Source organism: Tursiops truncatus, chromosome 4, assembly GCF_011762595.2.
Source record: "Tursiops truncatus isolate mTurTru1 chromosome 4, mTurTru1.mat.Y, whole genome shotgun sequence".
Classification (NCBI taxonomy): Eukaryota; Metazoa; Chordata; class Mammalia; order Artiodactyla; family Delphinidae; genus Tursiops; species Tursiops truncatus.
In genome coordinates this window covers 4,008,210-4,032,530 of record NC_047037.1, presented here as the reverse complement: position 1 = coordinate 4,032,530, position 24,321 = coordinate 4,008,210, and the positions used below count along the sequence as shown (strand labels likewise).

At 41.8% G+C, this 24,321-nt stretch overlaps 1 long non-coding RNA gene across 1 annotated transcript in view; it reads right to left on the bottom strand.

The window, feature by feature from the left end:
- LOC141278440 (uncharacterized) overlaps positions 1–24,321 on the bottom strand; it is a 227,736-nt gene that overhangs the window by 123,437 nt on the left and 79,978 nt on the right. The gene's annotated exons all lie outside the window — the stretch shown is intronic.

The following is a 24,321-nucleotide window of genomic DNA, read 5'->3' as shown; positions in this document are numbered from 1 at the left end:
TCCCCTGCTTGGATGGTTGCCATAGCTTCCCGAAGGGTCTCCCCGCTTCTACCCTTGCACCCTGCAATCTGCTCTCAACACAGCAGCAGGAATAATTCTTGTATAAGGTTAGTCCGAGTATGGCTCTCCTCCACCCAAAGCCCTGAGATGGCTGTTTCATTCAGAGTAAAAGGCAAAACCTCTGCGCCTCTAGATCAGGGATCAGCAAACTTTTGGAGTGAATATTTCCGCCTGTTCAGGCCATACAGTCTCTGTCACAACTTTTCAGCTCTGCAGCGGTAGCCAGAAAGCATCCACGGATGACGTGGAAATGGACAAGCATAGCTGCGTGCCAGTAAGACTTGATGCACAAAAGCAGGCAGGCGGTTGGACGTGGCCCACAGGTCCATGTTCGCCAACCCCTGCTGCACAAACCAGACCCCCCCAGCGCCTGATACCCCTCTGCCCCTTCCTTGCAGTCACACTGACTTCCTGGAAGCTCCAGGGATGCTCCGGGCAACCTCCTGCCTCTGGCAGTGTGTCCTGTCGTCCCTCTGACCTTGGCGTTTTCGTCTGGCTAGTCCTCAGATCTTACCTTCTCAGTAAGGCCCATCACGACTGCCCTGTTTCCCATAGCACCTGTCTCCCCACATCCACCCCCAAGGGTACCCTAGGACCCCCCAACTCGTTCTCTAATTTTCTTTCCATCACACCTTTCCCTCTGAAACATACTTCACAATTTGCTTATGTATTAAAGCTATTTATTGTCTGTCTAGAATGTCAACTGCCCAAGGGCAGAATATCTATCAGGATTCAACCGGAGCAGTAGAACCACAGGCGAGCTGGAGAAAAGGGATGGATCACGGGAGTTAGTCACGGTGCAGTCGTGGGAACAGGTGGCACAGCTGTGCGGGCTCTTGCCTCTGCAACTGGTGTGGAGTCTGGTGTGGCCCGACGTCAAGCTCTCCAGCAGATAGGAAGGAGACCTGGCCGTGCGTGGGAGCGGGGACACGGTGGCACTCACGGGACAACCTTGGACCTCGGTGGCCCACTGCCTCCAGTCCAGGTGGCAGGGGGAATCGCGGCAGAAGCTGGCCCTCTGTCCTGGAGCTGCAGCAGACTGGACCCAGGCCTCAGAGGAGAGGAAGATGACCCCAGCACCAGGACGGTGGTCCAGCAGGTCGGCTCCCGTGTCACGAGCTGCCCCATGCACTGACCTTCAGAGACGATGCCATAGCTTGGCTCCTGCCATGCAGAGCTTCTGCACGTTTCTCTGGGGCCATCTTCATCCCGGAAATGCACGGAGAAGGAAATTCTGGGAAATGAAGTTCCAGCCTAGAGAGTTTGGCACATTATAAAGCCGCCCCAGGCGGGAATCCTATGGTCTGTTTGTTTACTGATGAATCAGAATCCCCAAAACCCAAAACAGTGCCTGCCTGACACATGGTAAGTGCTTTAAAAAGAGTGGATGAATGGATCACCGAATGATGAATGAATCCGTGATACCTGGGTGGTTATTTGATTCATATTAGCACCCCTGCTAGTATGGAAGTTCCACGAGGGCAGAGAAAATGTGTTTTGTGCCCTGCATGGTACCGGCGGCACCTAACCTGCACCTTCAGTCTCCAGGCATGTGACCATCCCAGGAAACTCTGCCCAGAAGCCAAAAGTAGAGAGAACTTCCGGCCCTAATGGTCTCTCTGCAAGAACGTCAAAGGGTATCCTACACAGACCCACAGCGACTCTTCCTAAAATCCTTTCTCCAAACCCTCAGTGCCTCTATTCCTGACTCCCTCCCCAGGCTTTCTCCCCTTGCCCTCTGCTCCCCTCCCTCCTAAGATTCTGTCATCCCACTCTCCCCTCACCTCACCCTGCTGCACTGCATCTTCTCTCCCTCACATTCCTACACGAATCTCCACAGTGCCTGCTCCCACCCACTGCCTAGCACCCGAATCTACGCCGGAAGCCCAGGTGAGCCAGCAGAGGCAATCTCCCTCAGAAAACTGTGTGTGTGTCTGTACAGTAAGTCCCCAACCTATGAACCTTCAAGTTGCGAACTTTCAAAGATGCAACGTGTGTTCACATGTCCAGTCACGTAAGTTAGTTCCTGTGTCTGGCGTACACTGTCACGTGCATGCATCCTCTACAAGTGGTTGTGCTTTTGTGTACTTTACTGTCCAGTACTGCTGTACAGAGTACAGTAGTACAGTATCTTTGTTTCAAACCCAGGATATCCGGAAGCAAGCGAAAAAGCAGCGGTGATGTAGCTGGTACTGATTACTTCTGGTCCTGTTAAGAAGCGCCAAGTGATAAATGATGGAAACAAAAGTGGAGGAAGAAGTAACTGAAGAATCAAAGGGATTCACAACGCAGGAAATGGCAGGGGATTTTCTTTATCTGAGGCGGCGCTGCTAGCTTTTGAGGTACAGGATCAGAAGGTAGAACGGTACACGGAGGTTGCAGCAGCCGCTCAGAATGCAACCCAGTGCTACCGTGTCATCTGTGACGAGAAAAAAAGAGCTACTACCCAGACATCACTGGATCGTTTTTTCAAGAGGGTGGATAGAATTGAATCCAGCAAGGAACCAGATCCTGCGCCATCAGCGGCAGGTGTGAGTGACACTGCAGCTGGCCCTCCGTCCCCTATTGCTGACGATCCTTCAGCTCTGCCATCTCCCACCTCCCCTCCCTCCTCCAGTCAGTAACTCTTCCTGCTGTTCCCTCGATGCCAGCCCCTGCGTGCCAGCTGCTGTCCTGCACTACTGTTCTTTTCAAGGGACTGCACTGTAAGATTAGAAATGTTTTCTTTATAGAAAGAAATACCACTGTGTACCCTCCTTCATTTTCTGCTTTACCCATGGGAAGAAGAAATTGACTCAGTTTCCTCTAAGTACTGGCCATCCCCCTTTCTCTGACATATTTTACATACATGGTAAGGGCCCTATACTCATTCAGCAAATGTTTATAAAGCATGTACTATGTGTCAAGTGCTTTGGACATATATACATAACCTACCCTGCCAAATTTCTGATTGGGCGTGTTTCTTTCAGATTTTGTTTTTGACACCTTCCTTTGGTTTCAAACCACATTTACAACAATTCTTTAAATTTAATTTATGTCTCCCTTGTACAATGATTTTCCCATCACTCAGTTCTGTATCTTTGGGGCAGCTAGAGTTCACCTTTGAGTCATTTTTTTTCAGGGACCTTTCTTTGGTAGCTACTTAACTTACCTTTTCAGAAATGGAATGAGATAGATAGATGGATAGAGAGATGATGATAGACAGATATTGATAGAATAAGATGTTGCACCATTCTTTTTTTAATTTCTTTTTTTTAATTGAAGTATAGTTGATTTACAATGTTGTGTTAGTTTCAGGTGTACAGCAAAGTGATTCAGTTTTATATATGTGTGTGTGTGTGTGTGTGTGTGTATATATATATATATATATATATATATATATTCTTTTGCAGATTCTTTTCCCTTATAAGTTATTACAAAATACTGAGTATAGTTCCCTGGCTTGCACCATTCTTAAACCAAATTTTTGCCCCATCTATTCCCATAATCTATGCTGTTCTAAATTTTAATATTGTAGAGAAGGTATCAGAGGGACGTATGATTGTCCCCCTTTGCAGGCCACCTGACTTTCTCCCTGGATGCTGTGGAAGCATTTGAGTTTTAAAATATAACCAGGATATGTCCGGATATTTTTTCACTACCGTAGGCAGATACCGCATTAGCCATTTCTATATAATCAGGTTTCCCACAGCTCGGGAACATCTGCTTCTAACACACATTTGAATGTGACTCTCATCCTTTTGCTCTGGTCTCTTTTTTTAGAAACCTCCGTTACCTCTGTTTAATCACTCCCCTCTGCTCCTAAGCGAGCCATCTGTCATTATTTTTAACTATTTGTCCACTTTTTCTACATCCTGAAGAGTGGGTTTTGTGTTTTCCTCCTTCAGAATCTTTTTATTAGCTCTTCGGGCTTTCTCCTACTTCTTCATCCTAGAAGGTAAAGCTACCTTTGGATTAGTGTTTCCTCCACAAACTGAAAGGCTGGATTCACCTAAGTCTCCTGATTGCCCTTGGAACCCTCCTGCCAGGTTCTGATGCCGAAGGCTGGTTGATGTCAATGGCTGTTTCCTGTTCGGCCTGAACTGAACAGCCTACAGTGGGAGCCAAGGGCATTCCCAGCAGAGAAATGTCTTTGCACAGCTTTTTCCCAGCACTGGTGGAGCTGCAGGGCTTCCAGCTTTCTGCTGTTGGCTTGTCGTTTGCCAGGCCTCCACGTCAGGTAACAGCCGTGTCTCTGCCAACCCCGTCTCGGTCCTGCCGCCGGCCAGCTCCAGCACAAGCCTCACCACCCAGCTGGATGCAGGCCCCATGGCGGCTGCGTGAAACCAGTTGCCTCCCAGGGCTGTCCACTCCAGCTCCCTGGGCTGCGGAGTGGAACAGAAACTCAGCAGCGTGTTCTACGTGAGCCCCCGGCCCACCCTGGGCATCTCCAGCCTGGGCCCGACAGGTCGAGGGTGATAAATTCTCCCAAGGTCTCCTCCATTGCCTCTGAATTCAGCTCCTTCCCCATCGTGCTGCCCTTCTGCTTGGGACAGTCAGCGCTCACAAGCCCTGGAGATTCCCTTTGCCATGAACAATGCCGAGTTGCAGCTACAGAACAAAATCGGCCACACGTGTTTTAAGTCCTGGATTCCCATCTGTCAACGCACCACTCATTATCACCTAGGAACCATGGCGTTCTGGCATTAATTTGCAACGGCGTTGGTCCTTCTCTTGGTACACGTGAATATTCTCTGCTCAGAGCAATGACGAAACTGGAAAATTCTCTCCCTCTTTCCTTGTCAAAACGATCTTCCTACTTTCCACCTAGCCCTAAACCCAACTGAGGTGTTCTGGATCAGAAATCTGTAGCCCAGGCTGCTGTGAGAGAACCAGACACACGGATTCATCTTATCTGGTGTGCACAGACACAGACAATGCTTTAGGATAAAAACCCTCACTTTAGAGTTTGCAAAGAGCTTGCACCTAAGCTCCTTCGTGACTCTTCAAGAGATGCATGGAAGAGAGAGATCTTGATGACCTCTGTTGCACGGGTGGCAGGAGTATACCGGGCATCCACTGCAGCTCTGCCCCAGCAGCCCTCTTCACCCTGGACAGCCTCTAGTATGTTCCCATTGCTTCAGTCTCCCCGACTCTGGCAGTCTCTCCAGTCTGCCTCCCAAATGCCCTTGCTCAGTGTTACAGCATCTCTGGAGGTGATCCTCCGCTTTGGCTCACTGGGCTGGGACTGGGCACTTCAGATGTCCCTCTGCTTCCTGCCCCACCCCCATGGCTGCAGCCCTGGTTCTGGTCTCACTCTGAGCCCGGTGCCCTCAGCAGCAAAGCTGAGCCAGCTCTGCTCCCTCCCACGCCTAGTCTGGAAACTCAGTCTGGGTCAAGCCGTGGCCTCCCCATTTACCTAGGAGAGCAAGACAAATATAGATGAGGAAACGAGGCCCCAGAGGGGGCAGAATATACTGTGACTACATGATCCCCCAGGCCAGGCAGCCCAAGTTGGAAATGCAGCCTAGCCGTCTGCTCAGAGTGTGACCCTAGACAAGTGTCTCAACCTTTTAAAGTCTCTATTTCTCAGCTGTAAAAAGAATATCACGGTAATACATTTTTGCCTCCCAAAGGCGTTTTGCAAATATTAAATGAAATGGGTATAAGTTAACTGCTATGCCTAAGGCTTGGGACCCGGTAAGCTGTCATTAATATTAACTGTCATTATTACTATGATTATTAATAAGGTCAAAGAATGAGTAAATGCCAGAGCTAGGAACTGAATCTTTCTTTATCTCTTCATTTCATTTTTAATAGCCCATAATTATAGAAAATTAGTCTATGATGGTAGACAGAAAGGGTCCCGAAATAGCTTTTGACTAAATTTGGAGAGGTGTGATTACTTTCAGAGCTTCCGAGAGGTCAGAAAAATATCACTTGCCCTAGATAAATATTACTTAGCCATTTCTATTATTTTATGAGACTTCTCTGACAGGGATCTCTAACAGAAATATCACTACTGACAGGTGAGTCGAAACACATTTTCTTGATCTTTGTTTTTGTAAACGAACACACATGATTAAATCCAATGTCTTAGGACTTCCCTAAGACATTGGATTTAATCATGTGTATTCGTTCCCACTTAGGCACAGTGTATTCGTTCCCACTTAGGCACAGTGGTTAAGAATCCGCCTGCCACTGCAGGGGACACGGGTTCGAGCGCTGGTCCCAGAAGATCCCACATGCCACAGAGCAACTAAGCCCGTGGGCCACAACTACTGAGCCTGCGCTCTAGAGCCTGTGAGCCACAACTACTGAGCCCGTGTGTCACAACTACTGAAGACCGAGCACCTAGAGCCCGTGCTCCACAACAAGAGAAGCCACTGCAATGAGAAGCCCGTGCACCACAACGAAGAGTAGCTCGCTGCAGGTAGAGGAAGACTGCATGCAGCAATGAAGACCCAATGCAGCCAAAAATAAATAAATAAATTTATTTATTTTAAAAATAAATAATAAATAAATAAATCATAGTATTTATCCAGTGTGTTGCTGGCACTCTGCTAAAAGCATTCTGGGTGGAATTGCTCTCCTGCGGGTCAGCTCTGGATTCATGGCACAGAGTGATCTGTGCAATTAACATAAGCAATTTTGCAGTAGCTTCCTTGGAAGCTGAACACGGCCTAAAGAGGCAGGGAGTATTTTTGATGACCCTGGACATCAGGGGAAATTCAGGCTCTTTCCTGGACACTTCTTTCCGTTAGGAGTAGGAATCTACGTTAGAGCAGCTTTCAAAGCAGCCACGATACACATGCCAAGGCCCGTCAGGTAATTAATCATGTGTGTTCCAGTGAAACCATACCAGGCCTTTCTGCTCCCCCCAGTAAGGTCTGCAGTAGGGCTTTCATTTTATCTGACGGACAAATCTGCCAAAGTCTTTATTGTGGGCCACAATCTTTATGGATTTGGGCAGATTATATTTTGATAGTTTGCAGCAGATGTGGCTACAGGAGAGATGATGTGCTCTGGCTCAGATGATACACTTACCCTACATTGTGCAGGCGTTTACGGCCTGCTTCCAGATTTCCCGGCAAGGAGATGAACTCTGGGGCACCCCGAGCTCTAAATGGATCCAGATAATTTCTCTATAAAGAACTCTTAGTTATGATTCCTCGGGATTTACCCGTGGTGGTTTGCTCCCGTTGCCCGGAGGTTCAGCTGGGTGAGGCTTTGCTCATTCTGACAATGACCCCGAAACGATGTAAAATCCATGGCAAACGGAGCATCTGCGAGCAAACCTAATCTAGCTGAGAGAATAACTCCTCTGTGCCAGGGGACGTAATAAACATTTCACATTCACACGCTCCTTTGATGCTCTTCACAGCCCTGTCCTGGTGGGGGTGTTATGATTAAGCCCATTTAAAGATGAGGAAACTAAGACTCAAAAGGGCTGGAGAACCTGCTCAAGACCCAACTGCCGGCAGTATGTGGAGAGGGACTTTAGCCAGATTCCCTGACTCTATAACCTGCTAACCAGGTCCCAGCCACACTTGTCCTCCTTTTTTCTGATTCTCGAATGTGCCGAAACAAATCCCACGCTAGGGTTTTGCCAACCTTTGCCTCAGCTGGGAGCACTCTTCTCGCGGATGACTTCCTGTTGTCATGCACGGCTCAGTGTACACGTTCTCTGCTTGGAGAACACAGGATGCTCAGAGCCGTCTTAGCAGGGACCAGGGAGATGAGGTAGTTGTCAATCGTGTCTTGCGCATCACTGGCTGAGGGCTGCTCCGGGGGCCCTCCGTCCAGCTCTGTGCATGAACAGAAGCTCTGGCTACACAGGGATGAAGGACGAGCACTAAAGAGCAGACATTCAACGTGGGTTGGCTTAGAGGTTCACTCACAGCTTGCTTCCCTAACACTCCGGTCTGAAACGGTCCATTTCCTACACAGCTTTTTTTGCATCTATGTTCATCACTGATATTGGCCTGTAGTTTTCTTTCTTTGTGACATCTTTGTCTGGTTTTGGTATCAGGGTGATGGTGGCCTCGTAGAATGAGTTTGGGAGTGTTCCTCCCTCTGCTATATTTTCGAAGAGTTTGAGAAGGATGGGTGTTAGCTCTTCTCCAAATGTTTGATAGAATTCACCTATGAAGCCATCTGGTCCTGGACTTTTGTTTGTTGGAAGATTTTTAATCACAGTTTCAATTTCAGTACTTGTGATTGGTCTGTTCATATTTTCTATTTCTTCCTGGTTCAGTCTCGGAAGGTTGTGCTTTTCTAGGAATTTGTCTATTTCTCCGGTTGTCCATTTTATTGGCATAGAGTTGCTTGTAGTAATCTCTCATGATTCTTTGTATTTCTCTAGTTCAGTTGTTACTTCTTTTTCATTTCTAATTCTATTGAGTCTTCTCCCTTTTTTTCTTGATGAATCTAGCTAGTGGTTTATCAATTTTGTTTATCTTCTCAAAGAACCATCTTTTAGTTTTATTGATCTTTGCTATCATTTACTTCATTTCTTTTCATTTATTTCTGATCTGATCTTTATGATTTCTTTCCTTCTGCTAATTTTGTGGGGGGTTTTGTTCTTCTTTCTCTAATTGCTTTAGGTGTAAGGTTTGGTTGTTTATTTGAGATTTTTCTTGTTTCTTGATGTAAGATTGTATTGCTTTAAACTTCCCTCAGAATGGCTTTTGCTGCATCCCATAGGTTTTGGGTCATTGTGTTTTCATTGTCATTTGTTTCTAGGTATTTTTTGAATTCCTCTTTGATTTCTTCAGTGATCCCTTGGTTATTTAGTAGCATGTTGTTTAGCCTCCATGTGTTTGTATTTTTTATAGTTTTTTATTTTCCTGTAATTGATATCTAGTTTCATAGCGTTGTGGTTGGAAAAGATATTTGATACAATTTCAATTTTCTTAAATTTACCAAGGCTTGATTTGTGATCCAATATGTGATCTATCCTGGAGAATGTTCCATGAGCACTTGAGAAGAAAGTGTATTCTGTTGTTTTTGGATGGAAATAAGTACCGCAGAGCAGAATAAAGAAAGAAGAATGAAAAGAATTGAAGACAGTCTCAGAGACCTGTGGGACAACATTAAACACACCAACATTCTCATTATAGGGGTCAAGAAGAAGAAGAGAAAAAGAAGGGGTCTGAGCAAATATTTGAAGAGTTTATAGTTGAAAACTTCCCTAATATGGGAAAGGAAATAGTCAATCAAGTTCAGGAAGTGCAGAGAGTCCCATACAGGATAAATCCAAGGGAAAACAGGCCAAGACACATATTATTCAAACTATCAAAAATTAAATACAAAGAAAAAATATTAAAAGCAGCAAGGGAAAAGCAGCAAATAACATACAAGGGAATCCCCATAAGGTTAACAGCTGATCTTTCAGCAGAAACTCTGCAAGCCAGAAGGGAGTGGCCAGACATATTTAAAGTGGTGAAAGGGAAAAACCTACAACCAAGATTACTCTACCCAGTAAGTATCTCATTCAGATTCGATTGAGAAATTAAAACCTTTACAGACAAGCAAAAGCTAAGAGGATTCTTTCTTTTTATGGCTGAGTAGTATTCCATTGTATATATGTACCACATCTTCTTTATCCATTCATCTGTCGATGGGCATTTAGATTGTTTTGCATTTTTAAAACCAATCCATTATCTTTGTATTTTGCTGAAATTTCTCCAAGAATATGGTAAACGGTTGAATAACAAGCCCAGAGTTTTTTGTTTTTTGTTTTTGTTTTTTTTGCAGTACGCGGGCCTCTCACTGCTGTGGCCTCTCCCGTTGCAGAGCACAGGCTCTGGACACGCAGGCCCAGCAGCCACGGCTCACGGGCCCAGCCGCTCCGCAGCATGTGGGATCCTCCTGGACCGGGGCACGAACCCGTGTCCCCTGCATCGGCAGGCAGACTCTCAACCACTGCGCCGCCAGGGAAGCCCAAGCCCAGAGTTTTTAAAAATTTATTTTATTGAAGTATAATTGATTTACATTTTTGTGTTCATTTCTGCTGTACAGCAAAGTGACTCAGTTATACACGTATATACATTCTTTTTCAGATTCTTTTCCATTATGGTTTGTCACAGCATATTGAATATAGTTCCCTGTGCTCTACAGTAGGACCTTGTTGTTTATGCATTCTATATGTAGTAGTTTGCATCTACTAATCCCAAAGCCCAGCTTTTAATACTAGGTTTCCCTTTGCTTCACAGGGATTATGGAGCACCATGGCATGGGCTATGTGAGAATCTAGAAGCCTCCCCAAACGGAGTTCATGCCTGCTAACCTCTGCACGGCTCTTCGTGTTCAGAAGTACGTTCTCCCCATCAATCTGCAAAGAAATGGTCCTTTGCCCTTTTCCTTTTACTGTGCCCGAGCTGGGTTTTCTCTCTCCTGTGCCTTTCTTTCTTTTGATGTTTTTGTTAATTAAAGTACCACTTAAATATAGCAAAGTGCACCCAGCTTCACAGTTGGGCTTGATGAACTTTCAATACATATCACCATCCCTCGATCCAGGTACAGAATATTTCTGTCACTGGAAAAGCCTCCTTTATGTCCCTGCCCTGTCAATATCCCCTCCCTCAAAGCTAACCATCACTTTAACTTCTTGCAGCACAGATGACTTGGGGTCCAAACACGTTTCCTTACATGTTTTTAGGAACAGAGTGCCTGGGCTTCAGGGCACTTCCATCTGTCCCTCTTGACTTCCTGTCATAAAAAGTGAGAAAAGCAGGTATTATGGTGATAAAGGAGAGGTGGGACAGAGCGGGTGCTCCAGGCTCTGGCTACTCTAGTCATTTAGATCCTGGCTCTCAACCTGGGGCTGTTCTGCCCCTCGAGGAGTTTGACAATGTCTGGAGACATTTTTGTGTCATCAAAACCAGAGGTGAGAGTAGGGAGTGCTACTGGCATCTAGTAGATAGAGACCAGGATGCCGCTAAACATCTCACAACACACAGAACAGCCACCCACAGCAAAGAATTATCTGATCTAGGGACTGGATGTGACTGTCTTCCTTTTAGTTTCCTCCTCTGTTGCCAGTTTGGGTCCTCTCTGTGCATCTCTTCAGGGTACCATACTGGAAGCTGGGAGAAGGGTGTCAGACACAGCCAGCCTGCTACCCTAATCCTAGCTGTAACCCTAACCCTAACCCTAATATCAATAGTGCCAAGATTGAAAACTCCTAACTCAGAGAATGGCCCCCTTTAAACAGGGGTTGACTTAAGATCTCTTCCTATTATCTTTGGGCCTCTCTGTACAGTTCAGATGCAAAAAGTGCACAGGTGGTGTATAGTCCAAGAATAGATTCTTAATTTGTCTCCATCAGCGGTAACTAGTAGACATTTCACGCAAAAGCTGACTGGCTGTCTTCCTTTTAGTTTCTTCCTCTGTTGCCAGCTTGGGTCTTCTCTGTACATCTTTTCAGGGTACCACACTGGAAACTGGGAGAAGGATGTCAGACACAGCCAGCCTGCTATCACAGTAACCCATAGGTCCCTTTTATATTTACATGTATAACTTTCATATTAAAATGCAATGAACATCAACATTATTATTTTAAATGAAATGCTTTTGTGACTATGAAATAGGGAGCAATTTCACCCCATGGGAATTCCAGGAGAGCAGATGAAATTGAACAAATTGTTTTCTTGACTGTGGACCTTAGCTTTTTCTAAGGAAACGCTGTTAGCAATGTTCTCTTTTAACAGTACGGTATTGATCAGGCTCCCAGGGAAATTTGCTAGCTCTGCAGTGTAGGTCAGAATCACAATTTGTAACTGACCACTGATGCTTTTTCCCTAGGAAATAACAGATTCTGCAGTCAAGGGCAACGCATTCTAATTTCCCCTCCTGGATCTCAAGAGCATCTCTTGAGCCTCATTTTTATTAAGATATAAATTGTACTACAAGTGTGTGAGAAACACGCTTAGAAGGAAAAGGCTCACAGAGCCAATGACAGTTTTGTTTTATTTCTGTTTAGTTTAATCAGACAACAAAAATGGTACAGGAAAATACCCGTATTCTCTCTCTACCTCTACCCCGAAGAGCAAAATTCTTTATAAAATACAGCTTATTTATCAGACATTATTGAGAAATTAGGTATTTCACGTCAGTAAACTTTCCGGGTAAATGAAACTTAGCTTTGAAGCAGGAAAACTCATTTTGTTTAAAGCGTGAAATCTTATCTAGTCTCTGTCAATAAAAATTTTACTCATGCTTTAGAGCACCATCTCTTTATTCATGAGAAATTTCTTTTATTGACCTCGTCAAAAAGAATCTCTTCTACTTAGCATTGCTGCTGGATTTTAATTGTGTTTCCATATGTTACACCTATATTGAGGGTCACTCCAAGAACATGTAAATAAAATAAATGAGTTTGCTCCCTTGGATAAATAAGCTATCAAACCAACACATGATGGACAAAAAGGGAGATCAAGAAAGACACTTTAAAGAGGATTAAATGAGTTAATGTATTTAAAGCACTTGGAACTATGCCTGGCACGTCATAAGCCCTAAATAAACATCACTGACTATAATTATTGATTTTATTATTAGAGTTAAATAACATGGATTGCTCCCAGAGAACAATACTTGATTGTAGTGGAATATAATGTACCCATCAGATGGAGAACTGTCCTTCCTTGAGAGACCAGAAAAAAGACAATGCTAGAGGAAAATACTGGCTGGACCCAGCCCAGCAGTGTCTGAGAGAGGATGTCTTTGCCAAGGAGACATCTGTTGAGCAGGGGCAGGTACATCTCATATTGTGGAGGTGGTGATACGAGTAAATATCTCCACTCTTTCTCTGTTTTCTCGTTTCAAGTTCATTGATCAAGAATATAAATCAGTTTTCCCAGTTGAGAGGCTTAATAGAGACTACATGCCCAGTGGACTGCAATCTAGATATATTTTCTTAAAACCTGGACTAGCTGGCATTTAAATGATAATTTAGCTTTCTGTATGGGGTATCCATGGACAGAAGGTAACGGTTGGAGGGCAGGTCTGGACTCTTTGGCACATCTGTTTTTCCTGTGCATTAATAAACTGGGTTTGTACTTCAGGCTCCATAAGTTTGGTTATTGTGAATCTATTCCTGGAAATTGAATCTACTCAGTAAGCAAGCAACAAGTTGGGTTTCTGAGTCAGCCTTTTGGCTGGGAAGAATTCACTAAGGCATCCCAGAGATAGCATAACCTCTCTTCACATTGCCAAGAACCACAAGCCATTACTTCTACAAATTTAGCTATCTTTAAGGCATTATTTGTGTTGCCTTATATTACAACTATTTATACACTTAATCACATTCAATTATAAATTCCATGAACATGATCATCATTCATTTTTACCATCTCCTATGATACTTAATATATGAAATGTTGATGAGAAGACAGAAATGAATATTTTTTATATATTCTTAGAAGGCATGCCAATTGGAAAAAATTTGTAGGGAAGAATTAGGCAGTACTAATCAAACTTTCATATGTGCATACTCTCTGACTAATTGTAACTCTCAAAGTCTAGTTTAGAGAAAAACTTGCAAGCGTGCATAAAGAGATGTGTATAGGCTATGTTTCAGCACTGTTTATAATCATAAAAAAATTGAAACAGTCTACATGTTCGTTAAAATAATCCATTGCATATCTGTCCTATTGAATACTCATCAGAAAATTAAAAGAATGAGGGAATTCTAATGTTCTATCATGAAAAAAGTTCTAACGCATATTGTTGGGAGGGGAAAATAACAACACACACACACACACACACACACACACACACACAAATAAGGATTACACGGTACATAGACAAAAATCATGACATGATACCATATGTCTTCTCTGAGTACATTTACATATATATAGATGTGTAGGAAAATCTGTAGGGGTACACGCCAGATTGATAACTGTGAACAGCCCTATGGAAAGGAAAAGATATATCTGAGTTTGGGATTATAAACTTATTTGTAATGTTTTAATTTTTTAACAATAAGAATGTATTCATATTTTAACTATGTGAATACAATTTTTTTAAAAAAATTATTAATACTAAACAGCACAAGGGCAAACAAATAGATGGAGAAACGTCATAGATAAACCTAGGTGAAAAAAATCTATAAAGATGACAATACCTCCAAAATTAATTTGTAAACTTTAAGTACTCAAAATAAAAATCCTAGCTATTTTTGGGAATTTATAAAAGAATTCTATGAGGAAGCAAACTTATTTTGAAATAAATGAATGACATTCATAGCATATATCACGGAATTTTATTTGTGTACAAGAGTTTTTTAATAAATTTTACTTTAAGGATTCTGCTGAAGTTCAAATCAATGTTACAATTAAAATCAAAAGGCAAAGATTCATGTGCTTCTGAGTTGACTACCTACTTGTTTTTACTTTTTTATTGCGGTTTATTTAACATGCACACATGCAGGTGTATAGATCATAGGTATGCAGCTCAGAGAAATATCACAAAGTGAAGAAACCCAGGTCCAGAAACAGAAGGTCACCCAGAAACTCCCCTCCTGCCGTTTCCATCATTGGCCCCTCTACTCCCCAAGATCAACCACCATCCTGACTTCTGATACCACAAGCTTAATGTCGTCTTTTCTGAACATTACAAAACTAGATACCATACAGTATGCTTTCCTTTATGCCTTGCTTTCTTTATTGAACATTATGCTTTGAGATTCAAGCCTATTGTTACCTGAACCCCACAGCTCATTTTCAACGCTGTACAGTGTCCCCTTGGGGGATAATGGACCACCTCTTGGTCATCCCTTTCATTGTTGATGGACCTGCCTTGCTTCCAGTTCTACTTTTTCAAACAAGACCGAGCAACAGACACTCTCACACACTGGTGGTGAAAGTAAATTTAACCACTTTGGGTAATGGTTTGGCCTCATCTATCAAAGTTGAACATACTATTCCTTGTTATCCAGAAATTTTGCTCCAAGTACATACCCAAGAGAAATGCATGCCCTTGTTTACCAAAATAAAGGTACAAGGAGTGTTCCTAGCAGCGTTTTTCGTATTTTATTTTTATTTGAAACATGGCAATTACTACACTTGTCATGTGAGTTTGAGATAAATGGGATAAACAGAATGGATATATTTATATTTAGAAACCCTGCTTGAGATGCTGTGAAACAGTGTTTTACACCCTATGGGACTTAGCTAAATAAAACCGATCTAGAAATGAACCTAAATATTAAACTTCAGCTTGCTGGAAATAATACCTTATGCAGGAGTGTCACCTGTCAACCTTGCCATTGTGCTACTTTGTTAAAAAGCGCTAGACACCTATCAGTTCGCGGTCTGCATAGCTCTTGGAACTAAGATTTCATTTCATCGCGAGCTTGGGTATTACAGTGAGTTTTCCATTTAATAAAATAATTAGCTTCACTAATGATTTAATTGTCATCTTAAATTACTGTTAACTGAACCTGAATTCTACTTCATTAACTTTAAAAATATAAGGCCATTGCTAAATTGAATTTAGAATGTCAGCAGCTAAAATAACAAAGAAGAAAGATATTCACTCTGTGGTTTTCAAACCTCCTGCCCCACAGATTATTTTAAAGGCAGAAATAACTCCATATGTTATATGGTCTAAAACAATAACTTAGAGAACATCTTCTTTTTAATGACATTCTTAATCAAATCACAAACTGAGCATCAAGAAAAAAAATCTATGAGCATAGAGAAATTATTTCTCAATATTTGAAACATTATGAAATGCAAAGACATCCCTTATTAAGTTAAAATGTCAAGTATATAATAAAAGCTAGTTTTACAAATTTACGTTTAATAGCAAAATAACCAAAATTATTTGGAGATGGCAACTTATCAAAATTAATTCACCGTGTAGGCTATTCTGGTTTTATTTAAGACTTTGAAAATTAATTTAAATGGAGATTTTCCAAAAGACCCAGCAATTCCACTCCTCCAAAATAAATTTCCACCCATGAGAAATGAAAACACATGTCCACACAAAGATGTGTATGGTAATGCCTTAAGCAGCTTTGTTTATAATAAGCAAAAGTGGAAATAACCCATATATCTGTCAACCGATGAATAATAAACAAAATATAGTATACCCATATAACAGAATACTATTCAGGAGCAAAAAGCAATGAGGTACTGATACATACTAAAGCATGGATGGACCTCCAAAACATTGTGCTAAGTGAAAGGAACAAGACATGAACGATCACATACCGTCTGATTCCATTCATGCAAAATGTCCAGAAAAAGCAAACGCATAGACACAAAGTGGATTCATGGCTGTCGAGGTGAGAAAGACAGGTGACGGCTAGTGGACATGACGTTTGTGTGATAAAAAGTTCTATAATGAGAATGCAATGATGGTTGCACTGCCCGGTACATATACTAAAAACTACTGAATTATTCACTGAAACTGGGTTAAGTTTATGGTACATAAATTATGCCTCAATAAAGCTGTTTTTAAAAATAAGATTTTATTCTGGAAATGAGCCAGGGTGTTATGGATTGGTTGCAGTTTGACATCGGCGCATGTGAGGCCTTTCTGTCTGTCTTCTCAAAAGTTCTTGTGTTGCTACAGATGGCCAAAAAGTACATGAAAAGCTGCTCAACATCACTAATTCTCAGAGAAATGCAAATCAAAACTATAATGAGGTATCACCTCACACCAGCTAGAATGGGCATCATCAGAAAATCTGCAAACAACAAATGCTGGAGAGGGTATGGAGAAAAGGGAACCCACTTGCACTGTTGGTGGGAATGTAAACTGATCCATCCACTATGGAGAACAGTATGGAAGTTCCTTAAAAAACTAAAAATAGAATTACCATATGACCTAGCAATTCCACTCCTGGGCATATATCTGGAGAAAACCATAATCTGAAAGGCTGCATGCACCCCAGTGTTCATTGCAGCAGTATTTACAATAACCAGGACCTAAAGCAACCTAAATGCCTATCAACAAATGAATGGGTAAAGAAGATGCAGTGTATATATATATATACAATGGAATATCACTCAGCCATAAAAAAGAACAAAATAATGCCATTTGTATCAACATGGATGGACCTAGAGATTATCATGCTAAGTGAAGTAAGTCAGACAGAGAAAGACAAATATATGATATCACTCATATGTGGAATCTAATTTTTAAAATGATACAAATGAACTTATTTACAAAACAAAACAGACTTACAGATATCAAAAACAAACTTACGGTTACCAAAGGGGAAAGGTGGGGGGAGGGATAAATCAGGAACTTGGCATTAACATACACACACTACTATGTATAAAATAGATAACCAACAAGGACCTACTGTGTAGCACAGGGAACTCTACTCAATACTCTGTGATAGTGGAATATTACTCAGCCATAAAAAGGAACAAAGCTGGGTCATTTGTAGAGATGTGGATGGACCTAGAGTCTGTCATGCAGAGTGAAGTAAGCCAGAAAGAGAAAAAAATATCATATATTAATGCATATTATGTGAAATCTAGAAAAATGGTACAGATGAACCTATTTGCAGGCAGGAATAGAGACGCAGATGTAGAGAATGGATTTGTGGACGCAGGCGGGGAAGGGGACGGTGGGACGAATTGGGAGATTAGGTTTGACATAAATACACTACCATGTGCAAAATAGCTAGTGGGAACCTGCTGTACAGCACAGGGAGCTCAGCTCGGTGCTCTGTGACGACCTAGATGGGTGGGATGGAGGAGGGAGGTCCAAGAGGGAGGGGATATAGGTATACACATAGCAGATTCACTTCATTGTACAGCAGAAACTAACACAATATTGTAAAGCAATTATACTCCAATAAAAAATAGATAGATAAACACAATTTAAAAAATTACTCTGTGGGGCTTCCCTGGTGGCGCAGTGGTTGAGAGTCCGCCTGCCGATGCAGGGGACACGGGTTCGTGCCCCGGTCCAGGAAGATCCCACATGCCGCGGAGCGGCTAGGCCCGTGAGCCATGGCCGCTGAGCCTGTGTGTCTGGAGCCTGTGCTCCGCAACGGGACAGGCCACAGCAGTGAGAGGCCCGCATACCACAAAAAAAAAAAAAGAAAAAAAAATTACTCTGTGATAACCTATATGAGAAAAGAATCTAAAAAAGAATGTGTGTATATATATCTATCTGAATCACTTTGCTGTACACCTGAAACTAAGACAACATTGTAAATCGACTATACTCTAATAAAAATTTTTTAAAAGTTCTAATGTTGCATCATCTGCATTTTCATAAAGCTCACTGTGCAAAGGATCATAAAACATAATAAAAATGTAAAGCTATTCCATTAGCTGATAGAATAAGGAATCAAACAGATTCAAGGAGGTATTTATAAACTAATATAACTTTTTAAAAAATACATCCAGGGGACACAGAATTAACAGAATTGTTCATGAGGATTTTCTTTTTCATTACCTCCTTCTTCACCCTCAAGTTCCTTCTCCATTCAGGATCCAGAGTAAATTATTTTTAAACCTAAATGAAATCTCACCATTGCCCCGTTAAAAGCCTTCAGCAATACGAACAATCTCTACCTCACTCCTTACCCCAGTCTGTAAGGCTGCTATGTTGTCACCTTTGTCTACTCTCTGGACTCAGTTCATATCGTGTTGCTAGCGCCTAAATAAACACCAGCCACGCTGGGCTTCTCTGCTGTCCTAAAAACTCCACGTTTGTTCCAGCCTCAGGGCCTTTGCACTGGCTATGCCTTGAAAGGCAGCAAAGCACAGAGGTTAAGTGTACAGACTGTGGTCCCATATTGCCTGGCTTTCTGTTTAAATATTAACAGTGTGACTTTCAGTGAGTTATTTAATTTCCTTGCACCTCATTTCCTCATCTGTATAATGGGAATAATAACTGCACATACATCACAGGGTTTTTAGAGGATTCAGTGAAATAATGTTTGAAAAATGCTTAGAAGAGCTTTTATATAAAATCTTTTTCCAAATTATCTGCATGAAATGATCTTTCTTCCACAGATCTTTTCAGAGAAGGCCTCTTATTCAAAACTCGGTTCAGGGACTTCCCTGGTGGTCCAGTGCATAAGACTCCGAGCTTCCACTGCAGGGGGCGTGAGTTCAATCCCTGGTCAGGGAACTCAGATCCCACATGCCGCACGGCAGAGCCAACAAAAAAAAGGCAAACTTGGTTCAAATGTCATTAAGTAATTTCCAGCCCCATTTATTCAATACATATTTATGAAATGCTTGCTATGTGCCAGACACTTTTTGGGTACCATGAAGAAAACAAAGATCCCTGCCTTTGTGTGTGGAGTTGACTTTCTCATGGGACAAGACAGATGATACAGGATAACCACAGCAAATATAGCATACGTCAGAAGCAATAGACTGTCAGAGGCTGTGGGAGAAAGAAAACAGAGCCCAGGCTACAAGAGACAGGCAGCTCAGGAGCTGGAGTGGGAAGGAGCCTAGCAGCACCCTCTGGGTGGTCAGGGACACAGAAAGGTAGCATAGAAGCAAAGAGTTGACGGAGTCGAAGGGAAGCAGAGGTTGTGTGTAGGAAGCGCACTCCACACCGTGGGAACAGCCAAAGCAGAGGCCCCAAGGCTGCAGAGTGTCTGGTGGGTCTGAGGACCTGCTGGGGGCCGCAGGCTCTGGAGGAGGGGCAGCAAGGGGGGGTGGAACCGTGGCCAGAAAGGGATGTCAGGGTGGGCCGTGTAAGGCACTGCCTTCTTCTCTCAGTGGCAGATGGATGCTAAAAGACCCCCACCACCCCTGACTCCTGACCCCTGAAACAGCGAGGTGTAAATGTGTGCTGGTTTAAGCCACTAGTCTATAGTAATTTGTTACCCAGCCACAGAAAACGAAGGGGGAGCCATTGAGGTGTTTTGAGCAGAGGAGCTGGGTGATCTAACTTGTGTTTTAGAAAGACTACTCTGGCTGTTGCATGGAGAATAGACTAAAAGAGGCCAAATTAGAAAACCATTGCAATAGTCCAGGCAAGACATGATGGGGGCTTGTACTAGGGTGTGAGGTCATGAGAAGCAGTCATATTTTCTCTTTCTCACAGATCTTCTACCTAAATTTTCATAACTTTTTACTTCTTCGCTATAACCTCTTTCCTTCCCCAACCCACTCCTAAAAGAATGAAAGTCCTGTGAGGACAAGTACCTTGTCCAACCTGTCCATCACTTTAACCACTGCATCTAAAGCACATGGTGGGGATTAAATGAATGTTTGTGGAATGAGTAAGTTGAAGAATGAATGAGTAAATGGAATGAATGAGTAAATTAAATGAATGAATATGGGTTCAAATCCACTTTTTATCCTTTGTGCAGTATAAACGTGATTTTAATATATGATAAATGAGACATTTCAGATTAATGAAAGGATTTTAAAAGCTGTTATTTGGGGCTTCCCTGGTGGCGCAGTGGTTAAGAATCTACCTGCCAATGCAGGGGACAGGAGTTCGAGAGCTGGTCCAGGAAGATTCCACATGCTGCAGAGCAATTAAGCCCGTGTGCCACAATTACTGAGCCTGCGCTCTAGAGCCCGCAAGCCACAACTACTGAGCCCGTGTGCCACAACTACTGAATCCCGCATGCCCAGAGCCCGTGCTCCACAACAAGAAGCCCGTGCACCGCAACAAAGAGTAGCCCCCACTCGCCGCAACTAGAGAAAGCCCACGTGCAGCAACGAAGACCCAATGAAGCCAAAAATAAATAAATTAAATAAATTAATTTTTTTTAAAGAGCTTAAAACCTGTTATTTGGATAGCTAACAACTTAGAACAAAAACTAGATACTTAGCTCATACTACACACTAAAATAGAAGGCAAATGGTTTAAAGGGTTTAATATTTTAAAAAATCCTAAAAGAACAAAGAAAAAAACTTGAGTATTTTAATGTGGAAAAGGACTCTCCAAAGGCAGAAACTACTAAAAAAAGATTAATAGGTCTTGATAACACAAAAATTCTTAACTTCTGCACAGCAAAATCATTATAAAAATTTAAAACCCAACAACAAACTCAAACAAACGTACCAAAGAAATCACTACATATGGAATAGCAGATAATATCCTTCACAGATTACATGACACTTAAAAATATATGCAGGAAAAAATCCCCCATAGAAAAATTTGGCAAAAGTATAGGAATAAAAATTTTAAATCAAGACATATAAATGTTCAATAAGCATAAGAAACATTCAACCTGACTATAAAGCACACATATGCAAATTAAAGCATAGATGCAAATTAAACACTTTTCACCTTATCAAATAGGTATTGATTTCTTTTACTACAAATATCTATGTTGGCCAAGTCACTGGTTAGTGGGCAGTGTCATCCACTCTGCTCACATGAGTATGAATTGATACACTATTTCAAGAAATGAGTAGTAGCATGCTGCCAATACCTTTAACATGTCCATAGCCACTGACCTCCTAATTCTACTTACGATAAAGAAAGTATCCAAGATGCACACAAATGTGTAAGTCAACACAATGGAACACTAGACAGGCAAAAATATAATCATTATAGGAGAGATATTCATTGTATTGAAAAATGTTCTCCATGTACTAAATTGTTAAATGAAGAAAAAAGTTATAAAGCAGATTATACAGAAAGTTCCCAATTTTTAAAATGTATATACACAATTTTTATTGTTGTGGTGATTACATGAATATATACATGTGATTAAACTGACAGAACTACACACACGCAGTGCACCAATGTCAGTTCCCTGGATTTGGGTGTTATACCATCGTTGTATAAGATGTGACCATTGGGCGTAACCAGGTAAGGATACACAGGACAGATCTGTACTATTTTGGTTAATTTCTTATGACTCTATAATGGTCTCAAAACAGGAAGATTTTTCCCTGAACATATACTTTTGAGAATACAGAGAAATACAACAAACTGCTAACAGTGGTTTCCACTGATTTATAAGATTTGGGTGATTTTGATTTTCATCCCACTTTTAAAACTTTTCATTAATGAGCAAAGATTAGTCTTATAATCAGAAAATGTTATTATATTGTTTTAACTAACATAAAAGCCTAAAGATGTGCCAAGAATTAAAACCTTTTTTTAAGTAGGTATGTATGTGTGTGAGGGTACATATATACACATGGTATACATATGAGGAAAGATGGATGAAGTGATGATAGGTAGATAGATAAATGGATAAATAGATGATAGATGATAGATAGATAGATAGATAGATACAGGTGGTAGATAGATATAGATGATAGATATAGATAGATAGATAGATAGATAGGGAGATAGAGATATAAACAGAGATATAAACAGATATGGCCATTTACAAAATTTATCAGATAGTGGAATGGATTATCACAAAAACATTTCTGTTAATGTAAGGAGTATGAATACGTGAGCCACAGACAGAGTTTTCATATTAGTGTTTAGTGACCATGTTGTTAAATAAATTCAGTTAATAATCAGTCCTTTATATTTACGTAATTTTGTATTACATGTTATACTGTGGTCAACTACAAATATAGATGTTAACACCAACAAACGTCAATTACAAATGTCATAAAATGGCCTTGTTTCGTCTCCCTTCTCCCTATCAGTGCAGTGTCCTTGACCGGTTTCCTTCTCCTTGATACCCCTCACCCACAACACAAGGATTGCGATGAAATAGTTTGCAGTGGAAAAAAAACACAGTTTGCATCTGGTATCTCCTTGTTAGCGTCTGTGGTTGTGGGCAAGTCTCATCCTCTCCGAGCTTCAGTTACCTCCTCTGTAAGATGGAAATACTAATACCTACTGACATTAACTGAGAAGATACAGGCAAAGTGGACGAGTAGGTTCTCAGTAGCAGATGTGAGTACCTGCCTTTCTATTTGTCCACTTACTGCCCATTTCTTTACTTTTTAGTGTCAACTCTTTGAAGCCCTTATTTTCTGAGAAAACACGTGGATAAAAAGGTTGCAGAGACTAGGGAGCTCATTTTCTCAGCAAGCTCCTATTTTAAGACTTAAGCTCACTTCTTTAGGGGGAGTGGGGGTAGGGTAGGGAGAGGAAGTGGAGAAGGGAAGAGACTGATAATTTTTTGTCACCACAAAGAGTCCAGTGCTGTGTGAAAGACAGCCTCTCCCTCGTAGAACAGTTACTGGAGATCCAATTTTACTGAACAAACCAGGAGTACATGTCTCTAGAAGAACTCCCCAGCACTTTAAAAGAAAGCTGAGAGAAATTCTATTCTAATCTCTCGAGGCACTATTTCTTCCCCATGTCATTTTTAATGCTGCTGGATGTCATCATGCAATGACTTTAGCAGAAGACGACTTTTCAAAATGGCACAGTTTCTCACCTTTCCCCAAGAATTCATCTTATATTTCAAAAGGCCTGGTCAAGCTCTTGTCTCAGTCAGACTAACACATGGTCTCAGACTTAGCAGTTTCGAAGGGGGCGATGGGGAATGAAAGGGATTGATCTGCCCCTACAGCATAGCACAGCCTTCAATCTTAAGAGCCTTCACATCCTGGGTTCTCCTCCTCTGCTTTTGAGCATTGCCACAGACTGAGCATTTCACACCGAGGTCATCCAGCCCTAGCTTCCAGCTGACTTTCAAAGCCTCCTCAGGACAGCCCACCGTGGTCATTCCCAACACGCAAAGAAATAACTGCAATGTGTGTGCTCCGTAAATAACCATAAGTGAGAAATGAAATCGGCCCGTCTTACATCTGACTCCCAATGCAGCAAGCCCAGGGGTCTCTGGTCTGCTGGTCTCATTATATAATAACCCCTCTGGTTCGGAGGTGCATGTGTATCAGTGGTTGAGCTGTTCGTCTTTTACCATTTTGTCATCTCTCAGTCCTAATCTAAGTGTATGGAATAGATTCTGCAGGGTCAAGCAGGTAGGACTAAATTTTTAAATGTGCACATATTCAGGTAGAAATCTCTAGTGTTTCACTGTAGTGGGCATTTGTTTCCATGTTCTGAGCCTGGCTGTTCCACTTTACCCCTCACCCTTGGAGCTGCCAATGTTTCCAGAAAACTCCTTTTCTGGGAAATTTAGCCAGAGTCCATTTCTGTTGTTTGCAAGCAAGAACCCTGAGCGATATAACCTTCAAGACAGCGTGATACACTCTCAGAATCTAAGATAATAGCAAGAAAAATATCTGGAGAACTTTAGGTAATGTGAGTACTAAAAAAAGTATACTTGAAAGAAAAATGTTAACGAAATACTATTGGGGGGAAAGCAATTTACAAAACAGTATGTATAGTGCCATTTTTGCAAAAGAAAAACATATGGGTATTATTTACTTGTCACAA